Below are 10,175 nucleotides of genomic sequence, written 5' to 3'. Positions count from 1 at the left end.
CTCACAATGGACAATCAATCCAAATTGGATAGAATATCAAGTATCCACAACGCAAAATGATTTATCCACACGATCCCCGAAAATACATCATTTATAAACATTGCTTCAAAAAAGGAAAGAACACACTTATCGGGAAAAAGTTCAAATACCACAATCTGCAGTCGTATTCGATATTATTGATTGATTTTGTGTTTTACATTGTAGAGGTATACATCATGAATATGTAAATAGTCAGTCCTGAATATATATAGAAGCCGAGGTTATTTTTTTCATATTTAGGCCCGGTACCGTTGGGTGTTGAAAGGATATTATTCTCATTATCAATGTTAACAAGGAAAGACATAGCCACGGACTCCCCATTTAACCATGTTTTGTTATAAATAGGCCGCATCCCATTAGTACGTGATAGGATATTATTCTCGCTGTTCTGTTTATTATCAAAAATAGTTCCAATGGGAGATATCCACGAATTCCCTTTATTTAAATAGTCATTACCAGTATATATGTAATTAATCATTACAATGCCTACCTTTATGACACAAGCTTATACAAGCGTAGTTGCCACTGCTTAATGACACGCATTTCATCCCTCCCCCGCAGTCTTGGTTTTTGCATGGTCCGAGGTTGTTTGGTGAATATTTAAGATAAAAGACCAAGATTCATCACTCAGTTTAGTCAGACATCATCTTATCTTTGTAAACTAGCTAGTAGTTTATGGTGATGTGTTGTGTTATTTTCCTCAAGTGCATACTTCACACATGCGTACTAATATTTATGACATATCATCATTATAAACAAAGGGAAGTAAATAGTATACAATGTGTGATGTTACATTGCGTCATCTCCCTACTGTTGTGGTTTGTGCATGGCCCCAAGTTAGGCTGTCTGATAAAACAATCAACTGAAAATTAGGTACAAAACGTCACATCTTAACACTTAAGGTTTATAGGATATATATCAATGACTTAAACAAATGGAATCAAATATACCACACAAAGTATACTATCTCGTTGTGTTTTGGAGCTGAAAGCAAATGTGATAAGATTTTTTCAACTATGGCGTATAACGAGTATCAATTAAATATATACTGAATTATGCAATCGTTTAGTCCTTCTAGTCACCATTGATGACAGCATCCAAAAGTGTTCACGAGAAGATTCAGCGCCAGCGCCATTACTCAGTAATCATCAGAAACTGCGCGTATCCTACTATATATGTAATCTTTTATGATAGACTGATGTGACTGTAACAGGAGAGGAGGAAATGTAGCAGCCAGACCGGGGTTCGAACCCGGGACCTCCGAACACTAGCCGGATGCTCTACCAATTGAGCTACCTAGTCACCGATGATCGACCCAGTCCAGTCCCGCTACATGACTAATGGAAAAAAAATGCCTGGACAACTTATAGGTACTGAAGACGACATGGACTATGCCGATGCAGAAAAGACAAAAGTAACTTTATGTGAATTGATAGTATATTCCTGAAATCTAAACAGGATATATTTTGTCTCCTTAATCTATGTGCTTATTGGTGCTTTCGTCTCCTAGGGAAGTTTCAAGTTCAGATGACTAGATGGGCTAATAATATGATGTAAAATTTTATAACTATATGTTATTATTACTATTTTTCCATGTTTACTTTCAAAAAAGAGTTTAATACGTGCATTATGCACACAAAAATCCGTATATAACATTTTATTCTTTATCAGAGAATGGTTTTGGTACATAACAATACAATTTCATAGTATTCCACTTGGTTTGTAATTGTTTTTTAATTGAAATGTCTCTAGTCACATTTCAGTTGATGAAATTCAATTAGTATAGCGCGGGTTTATCGAAATTAAATGACAAATATATAAATATTAATGATCTCCTTGTTGGGTTTTTCCCTTATCTTCCTGTTTTATCATTAGGTGTTCTATATATAGCTCCCCAGGGAATACTGTTATCACGTATCTTCGACTACTGTGATGACGTTAGACTGAAATTAAATACTTTACTGTAAACGTATATGTTTTTGTGGTGACCTCATTTTAGCGCTTTTGCGTTGAAAGCAGTGCGCTAAATTATAATAGTGCCAATCGCACTTTCGATAAACAATGTTTTTGAAAAGTATTATGTGCGCTCATACACCGTTTCACTTCAAGGTAAAGTGTAAAAGTTATCAAATGAAGAAGGCGAAAGTGAACGTTACCCTATGAGTATTGAAGATGTAGAGAGCAGAATTCATTTCTGTTTTTTTAAATGATGGTACTTGATTAAACCCGATTAAATAAAAGATTGAGCTGTCAGTATAGCTTAAAATCATATGTAACATGGCAATTTCTCATTTCTGTTTTATTTTTTAAATGTAGAAAATATCTTTACTCATCTCATAAGCAAGATAATTTGATGAATTCAACATAAAATTGGCATGTAATTTAATTTTTGTATAAACCGATAGTACATGCGAATACGAAAAAGAAACCTGGAATTTAGCCAACTGGCAGATTCTGTGTTATTTTTTTGTCAATAATTGCATACATTTATACCTATTTTGGCCACATGTCCTGTAAGATATTCAAAATTATTTAAAATCATATTTGTATGTTCAACATTCAATTTAAAATACTATTACCAGGTAAACAAACATCATTGCATGACATTTTGCTGAAACAGCAAAGTCTACAATTCAAAAGTCTGGATGGAAAAAATCATCGTGTAGTGTTTTCATACCTGCGTGTGATTCCTTGACCCTGTGCTGGTCTGCCGAAGTACACATGTTAGTTCCTGTCGGCTGTATACGAGGCTTCTACAATATGAATGAAGTATGCACTCCCTCATACATCGCTGATGACCAATGGTGGTAATTATGTCCACAGTACTAAACTGGGACTTATCGTATATAGAGGTCACCAAGGTACACAGTTATATCTGCATATGTTGAAAACGCATCAAAGATTCATTAATACTTTCCCTTGGTCTAACGTTTACGTTTTACGTTGATTTGTTGCCAAAATAAAAGACTAGATTGGATTCACTATCAGTACATTGTATTACGCGATATCACATAATACCTTCTGAAGTATTTCACTGTTATCTGCGCCATATAAATGTGTATTCATTAAGTTTTTACTTTAATAATCAGATTTCAATGTACAATTTTAACTTTAATCAGATCTTCATATAATGATTTCTTCTTCTCTTATCACTAGACTAACTTACCTCCCACATTTACCACTAATTTATCAGATACTCCTTCGTCCAATTTTGTTATAATATAACTGTCGTTAATTGGATGATATAATGAATAACAAAAGCAACTTTAGACTTTAGAAGCTAGCAGGTGATATCGCTCAAATGTTATTGTATTGATAGGGAATTCAATCTAGTCACCAGACAATTATTTTTTGTTTTGGCAACCAATCAACGCAAAAACTTAACAGTTGGTTCAAGGGAAGGTATTATGAATCTTTGATGCGTTTTCAATTTATTTGATATCTATTGGATTAGTGTCATTTGATGTCTCAAGGGGTCGTAAAATCATAATGTAATTGAATTTATTATGAAGGTTCTGTTTTTGACAATACGTGGATTGCCACGAAATGATAAGCTCATTCCGCGATTCGTTCTTTCCGAATCAGGTTGTCCGGCGCATGTTTTCATTAATACAAAAACTAACTTTACTGAGAGACTGGCAGTATTTTAGATAAGGTTACATTTCCATAGCCACTGCTTCAGTGGAAACTAGAACAGCTTTTGATGCCATAGACACAAAATGATATTATTGTGGCAATTGTTTTGGAGCTTTCTGTACAGTTGGAAGTGTGAGGCGTTGAGAAAAGTTGCAGATATAACTGTGTACCAAGGTGATACCTCTATATACGATAAGTCCCAGGTTGATACTGTTGACGTAATCACCACCATCGGTCCTCAGCGATGTATGAGGGAGTGCATACTTCATTCAGACTGTAGAAGTCTCGTATACAGCCGACAGGAACTAACATGTGTACTTCGGCAGACCAGCACAGGATTAATGAATCACACACAGGTATGAAATCACTAATAATTGACAATTATTTCCATCCAGGCTTTCGAATTGTGGAATTTACTGTTTCAGCAAATTGGCACGTATTGACTTTTTAAAATGGTAATCGTATTTCAAATAAGAAATACACATACATATATGATATGAAATACTTTTGAAGAATTTATAGGATATGTGGCGGAAATAGGCCTATACAATGCAATAATGGCAAAAAATAGCGCCAAATCTGCCAGATGACCTATTTTGTTTTCGTATTCGCATGCACCTCTGGTATATACAAAAAACAAATTATATAATGCAATTGTTATGAGAAGTTGAATACATCGAATTATTTTGCTTATAGATGGGTGAAAATATTTACTATAAAAAAAATTAAAATTAAAATAATCACCATGTTAAATATGAGTTTAAGCCTCATTTAAAGAATTTAAAAAAATCTGCGCTTTGTTTGAGTTGGCCTTATTATACTATTTTTCATATCTATTAATACACAATAGGTACATATTACACTTCAAAAAAGGATCAAACGTGATTTTTTTTTTATTTCCTGGTCACCTAGAAATTTTCCTAAACGTCGATTTTGGTAGACATTTTCACTGTTGTGGGTGCCATCATTTCAAAAACAAGAAATGAATTCTGATCCCCCTCTCCGAAATAGGTTGGGTAATGGTCCGTGCAGAACAGTGTGTATCATTTTAGATTCCATTGTCTTGATGAAATATACATATGTATATATTCGCTACGGTGAATCAATGTCTTGGAACGTATTCCTATGTATTCAAATTATTGTTTTACTAGTACTTACATTGGTTTCTTTTACTCATGCGCTCTCTACAACTTCAATACTCAAACGGTATCGTTCACTTCCGCCTTATACATTTGATACTTTTTACATTTTTACGGGGCTCGGAATTTGTGGTATTCCGTAGTTACTCGGACTCGTATCCCGGTCCAGATTAGCGATCTTTCTCGTACCTGAATCGGTTCCTATTGATATATATAGGACCCTGTTTATTTTTCTATATTTTTCTGTCGTTATTAGGTAATACTTCAGGTAAGATGTGTGAGACACCTGGACAATGGATCTGGCTAATTGCATTCTATGTAAATTCCTGTCTACTCCAGGTCTACTCCAGGTATTTTCTACACCTCGCTTTCCCCCAATTAAACATCCACAGTAACAAAGTGTTGTCTTAAGTACACTAAGACAATTAAGGAAATTCTTAATAGTGATAAATAGCAATAGGTCTGTCGACATTCTCATAGCAATAATAATTCTTTGTACGCATCTTTGAAGACTGCTTTATTCATGATGTATGCCGTTTGCGATGATATTTGTTTTTTTGGGGGGGGGGGGGGGTTTAAATTCAATCATTTTGTTAATTTGATATGTATATATATGTATTATATAAGATATGATATATCAATTATATAAAAAAAACGTATGACTGATTATGAATGAAAAGTTGTCGAATGTCGAATGAATCCCCTCCTGCGCGAGGACACCAATTATATGTACTTTCATGTTTTTGATCAATGGAATTTTTTTGAACCTGAAAAAAAAATAAAATTGATAGATTTCTGCGTCTCTGAGTTGACGATTTCATCGCACACTAGCTGGACATCTGATCGTCACATGATCGCAATACTTTAACACAACGCAGCAAAAATAATTACGTATGCAGACAAAAAAATACAGTTTTTTGTGTGCAAGATAAAGTAAATCATGACAATTTAAATAATTAGCCCTTTCATTGTATTGACTATGACATTACAGTATCGTTATATAGGATGTAGTATAACGATAGTTTTTTGAAAGTTAAAGTAAAATTCTAGAGCTAATCATTACGATAATAGATTTTTTTTTTTATTCAAATTTGCCAACGCACTGGAATTAAACACGATTAAGAAACTACAGTCAAACATGTATTAAACGGCCATCCAAGGGACCGACAGATTTATCCTCATCTTTCTCGTCAAAAGAAGTATCCCAATCATTAGGGTCATTTAAGGTTATTTAAAACATGAGATAAATGGTGATCTCAGTCAAATTGTTCGGTATGATCATCACATGTTTTCACGTTCGAGTCCAAATCAGGTATGTTTAATTCGCACTGAAACAGAACTTTAAATAATTTCAAAAACAGACAGTGGGAGATCATCCTCCTCCACGAAGTCATCATCATCTGGAGTCACATTCTCATCATCCGTATTCCGGTTGAAAACTGAACCAAACCCAAACTTACAAAAGCACTTTGAAGCTACAGGAGCTGATGGAATATATGCCAAAATGTTAAAAGCTGGTTCAGAAGCCTTAAGTTTACCTTTCTAAAGAATGTTTCAAGAATGCTTTGAGGACCGCTCGAAGGTATAGATAGTAATGATATTCCGTCTGGATATACCATACATTTTAGCTTAAACTCTATCCCTGTTTTACTTAAAAAACAGAAATGAGTTAAGCTCTCTACATCTTCAATACTCAAAGGAAAACGTTCACTTTACCTTTCTCATTTGATAATGTTAACAGTTTACCTTGAAGTGAAACGGTATAAAAGGGCACAAAACAATTTTCAAAAAGATAGTGTTATAAGCGCAATAATAATTTAGCGTACTGCTTCCAATGCAAAGGCTAAAACGAGGTCAGCGCAAAATATATATAACTTTTACACTTTACCTTGAAGTGAAACGGTGTATGCACATAATACTTTTCAAAAACATTGTTTATCGAAAGTGCGATTAGCGCTATTATAATTTAGCGCACTGCTTCCAACGTAAAAGCGCTAAAATGAGGTCACCACAAAAACATATACGTTTACAGTAAAGTATTTAATTCCGGTTTAACGTCATCACAGTAGTCGTAGATACATGATGACTGTATCCCCAGGGGAGCTATATATAGAACAGCATATGATAAAACAGGAAGATAAGGGAATAATCCAACAAAGAATTCATTAATATTTATATATATTTATATATTTGTCATTTAATTTCAATAAACTCGCGCTATACTAATCGAATTTCATCAACTTCAATTTTTCTAAAGAAATATCAATTTAAAAACAATAACAATCCAAGTGGAATACTATAAAATTGTAATGTTATGTTCCAAAACCATTCTGTGATAACGAATAAAATGTTTTATACGGAATTGTTCGTGCATAATACATGTATTCAACTCTTTGTTGACAGTAGGCACGGAAATGAATAACTGATAATACTAAAAACGATGATGAGTTTATAGTGTAACAAAATATCAATTCATATAGACAGTCGATCTATTCATCTGAACTTAAAACTTCCCTAGGAGACCAACGCACCAAATAAGCACAAAGATTCATTAAAAAAATAAATAAATAAATGAAAAACTATAGATGTGTTAAAGCAAACCACACATGACATTTTTTTAACATGAGGTTAGCAGGTCTTCAGGATATAGGAATAAACTTTTTATCTACCTAAAGTTAATTTTGTCTTTTCTTCATCGGCGTAGTCCTTTTCGTCATCGGTACCTCAAAGTTGTCTTTTTTTTCATCATTAGTCACTTCAATTTATCATAAAAGCCTACAGATAGAGTACGATAAAGGAAATTTGTGTTTGTACAGATTCTTTTCTTGAGCGCTTTTGGATGCAATCATCATTGGTGACGCCATACTTTGTTTTTTTTATCTTTAATTCATATTCTTTAAGTCAGGATATATCTTAAACTTTAAGTGTTAAGATTTGAAGTTTTGTACATATTTTTTCAGTTGGTTGTTTGATCAAATAGTCTATCATTGGTGCCATTCACAAACCAAACCTGTAATTAGATGACGCATTGCAACATCACAGGTCGTGTAGTATCTTTAATTGCCTTTGTCTACCGTGATGACGTATGATAAATATTAGTACACTTGTGTGCAGTATACACTTGAGGAAAGAAACACAACGCATCACCACAAGTTTCTGGTTAGTTTACAGAGATGACGTCTGACTAAAACTGAGTGATAATTCGTGGTTTTTGGTCTTAAATTTTTACAGGATTTTCAGTTGAGACTTTCACCCCACAACCTAGGAGCATGCCAAAACCAAGACTGCGGGGAATGGACGAAATGCGTGTCATTAAGTAGTGGCAACTACGCTTGTATAAGCTTGGGTCATAAAGGTAAGCATTGTAATGATTGCATTTATACTGGTTAAAACTACAGCTAATGAATAATATCTATTACTACTGGGGTTTTTTTGTATTATTATTTGACGATCAGTTTTTTATTTTATTTTTTTTAACCTTTTTTTAAAGCAAGGTTGATAAATGATGTATTTGCGGGGTCGTAAGGATAATTCATTTTCAGGATACTTGATATTTTATCCAATTTGGTGTGATTGTCCAGTGTGAGGAGTGTTATCATTTCAAAGCAATGGTAACATTCGTCACGTCATTCTGATCGGTTTACACTTTTTTGTCAATTTTTAAAAACATCCTAGCTGTCACATTGTGAATGTGGCACAACACGGATTTGAGTTAGATTTGTACGACGGGAGTCGTCCCTGAAAAAGACAAGCGCTTACTATCCAGGAACTCCTGGTCGTGTACTTCTGGTACTTTTCAATGGTCTTCATTTAAAATATATTTATGTTTGTATCTCCCCTTTGTTTATCGATTTTGATTTTGAAGTATGGGTTGCAAATTATGCACTTTCGACTGTTTTTTTTTTTTTTTTTATTATTACTTTTTCCCTATCATCATTGTGATATTATACAGTGCCCAAATTCCTCAACATGCATATCTATACATTACAGACGGATCAATACGTTTGAGCGGCGGATCTCATCCCGGTGAGGGTCGACTAGAAATATTACACCAAGGTGTATGGGGGAGAATCTATGGCGATAACGTCTGGTATCCCCAAAACGCAATGGTTGTTTGTAGGCAAATTGGCGGATACAGGTATGGTATTACACCATTTTGATGTCTTTTCACTGGACACTGGCTGATCACTATATCATCATTATTATTTTAGTGGTGAAGATGTTTGAGAAAAATTCGCAGAAACGATAATATGAATGTTCCAATAACAATTGATTTAAGGATTGAATGTTGCTTTGGTCTATGTCATGGGGGTGATGAATTGAGTTGCTCTTGTGACAAACATTCAATTTATTTCAAGGGCAACTCAATTCAGAATTCATTTATATTTCCAAGGAACAATCAAAGCAGGGTATAAAAGCACCTTCTATACATTATGAAAATGTAGATATTGATGCATTGCAACAAAAAATTCAAAAATCACAAATTTCTGTTGAAATTTACCCAAACATATCTAACCAACTTTGTTTTCATCTAATATATTACTGAACTATGTCCAAATGTATTTGTTTGCCCTACACTAACTTGGTATACAGCTGGCCATGGTCGTCCATGCTTTCCGACTCCGATCGTCGTTGCACATGTCTCAAAATTGTTGATTGTCGTGAGTGAAAGCAACCTTCATTGTGCCGAGTTCCACTGCAGCCTATCTTTGTTCTTGCTACACATCAATTTAATAATGACCGGGTTTTTTTGCTGCTTTCTTTATGCCAAAACGACCAAAGTGATGGGCGATATCCTTGTGTCTGCTCTTGATTTATATTTCTTATTTATCTGTAGATGTGCGTGAGCTTTCATAGATGGTTCTTCAACCTTTTTGTCATCTTGTAGTGCGGATATGCATACAATTGTACACTGTATGTTCTAGTGTATAGCTCAAGGCCTTTAAGTCCGTTTCGATTCGGCCTTTTAGCCAACATCTTGCTATTTATGAAGAATTTCACTATTTTCTTACTAGTTCACATCTATAATGAATAAAGAATAAATGGATGCAATCTAAGAGGCTTGGGTCATACAAGTATATTACAGATGTAGTAAGAAAATAGTGAAATGCTTCATTTAAGTATATTTACATTCCTAATGTGGTTTGCTGATATGAACATACCAAGTGAAAACAACAAACATATGACCATGAATACACTATGAAAACCGTATAAAAAACATTGTCTCTCGTGGAAATCACCTGATTAATCGGGTCATATTAATACGCCATCAAAAAAATAGTCCGCCTTTCAATTATGAAAATATTGTGTTTTTGTTGCAATTTGTTCACATAAAATAAATATGATTTGAATTGAATGATT

This window comes from Pecten maximus, chromosome 16 (genome assembly GCF_902652985.1).
Source record: "Pecten maximus chromosome 16, xPecMax1.1, whole genome shotgun sequence".
In the NCBI taxonomy this organism is placed as follows: Eukaryota; Metazoa; Mollusca; class Bivalvia; order Pectinida; family Pectinidae; genus Pecten; species Pecten maximus.
The sequence above is the reverse complement of the archived record's forward strand: the minus strand, read 5'-3'. Positions refer to the sequence as shown.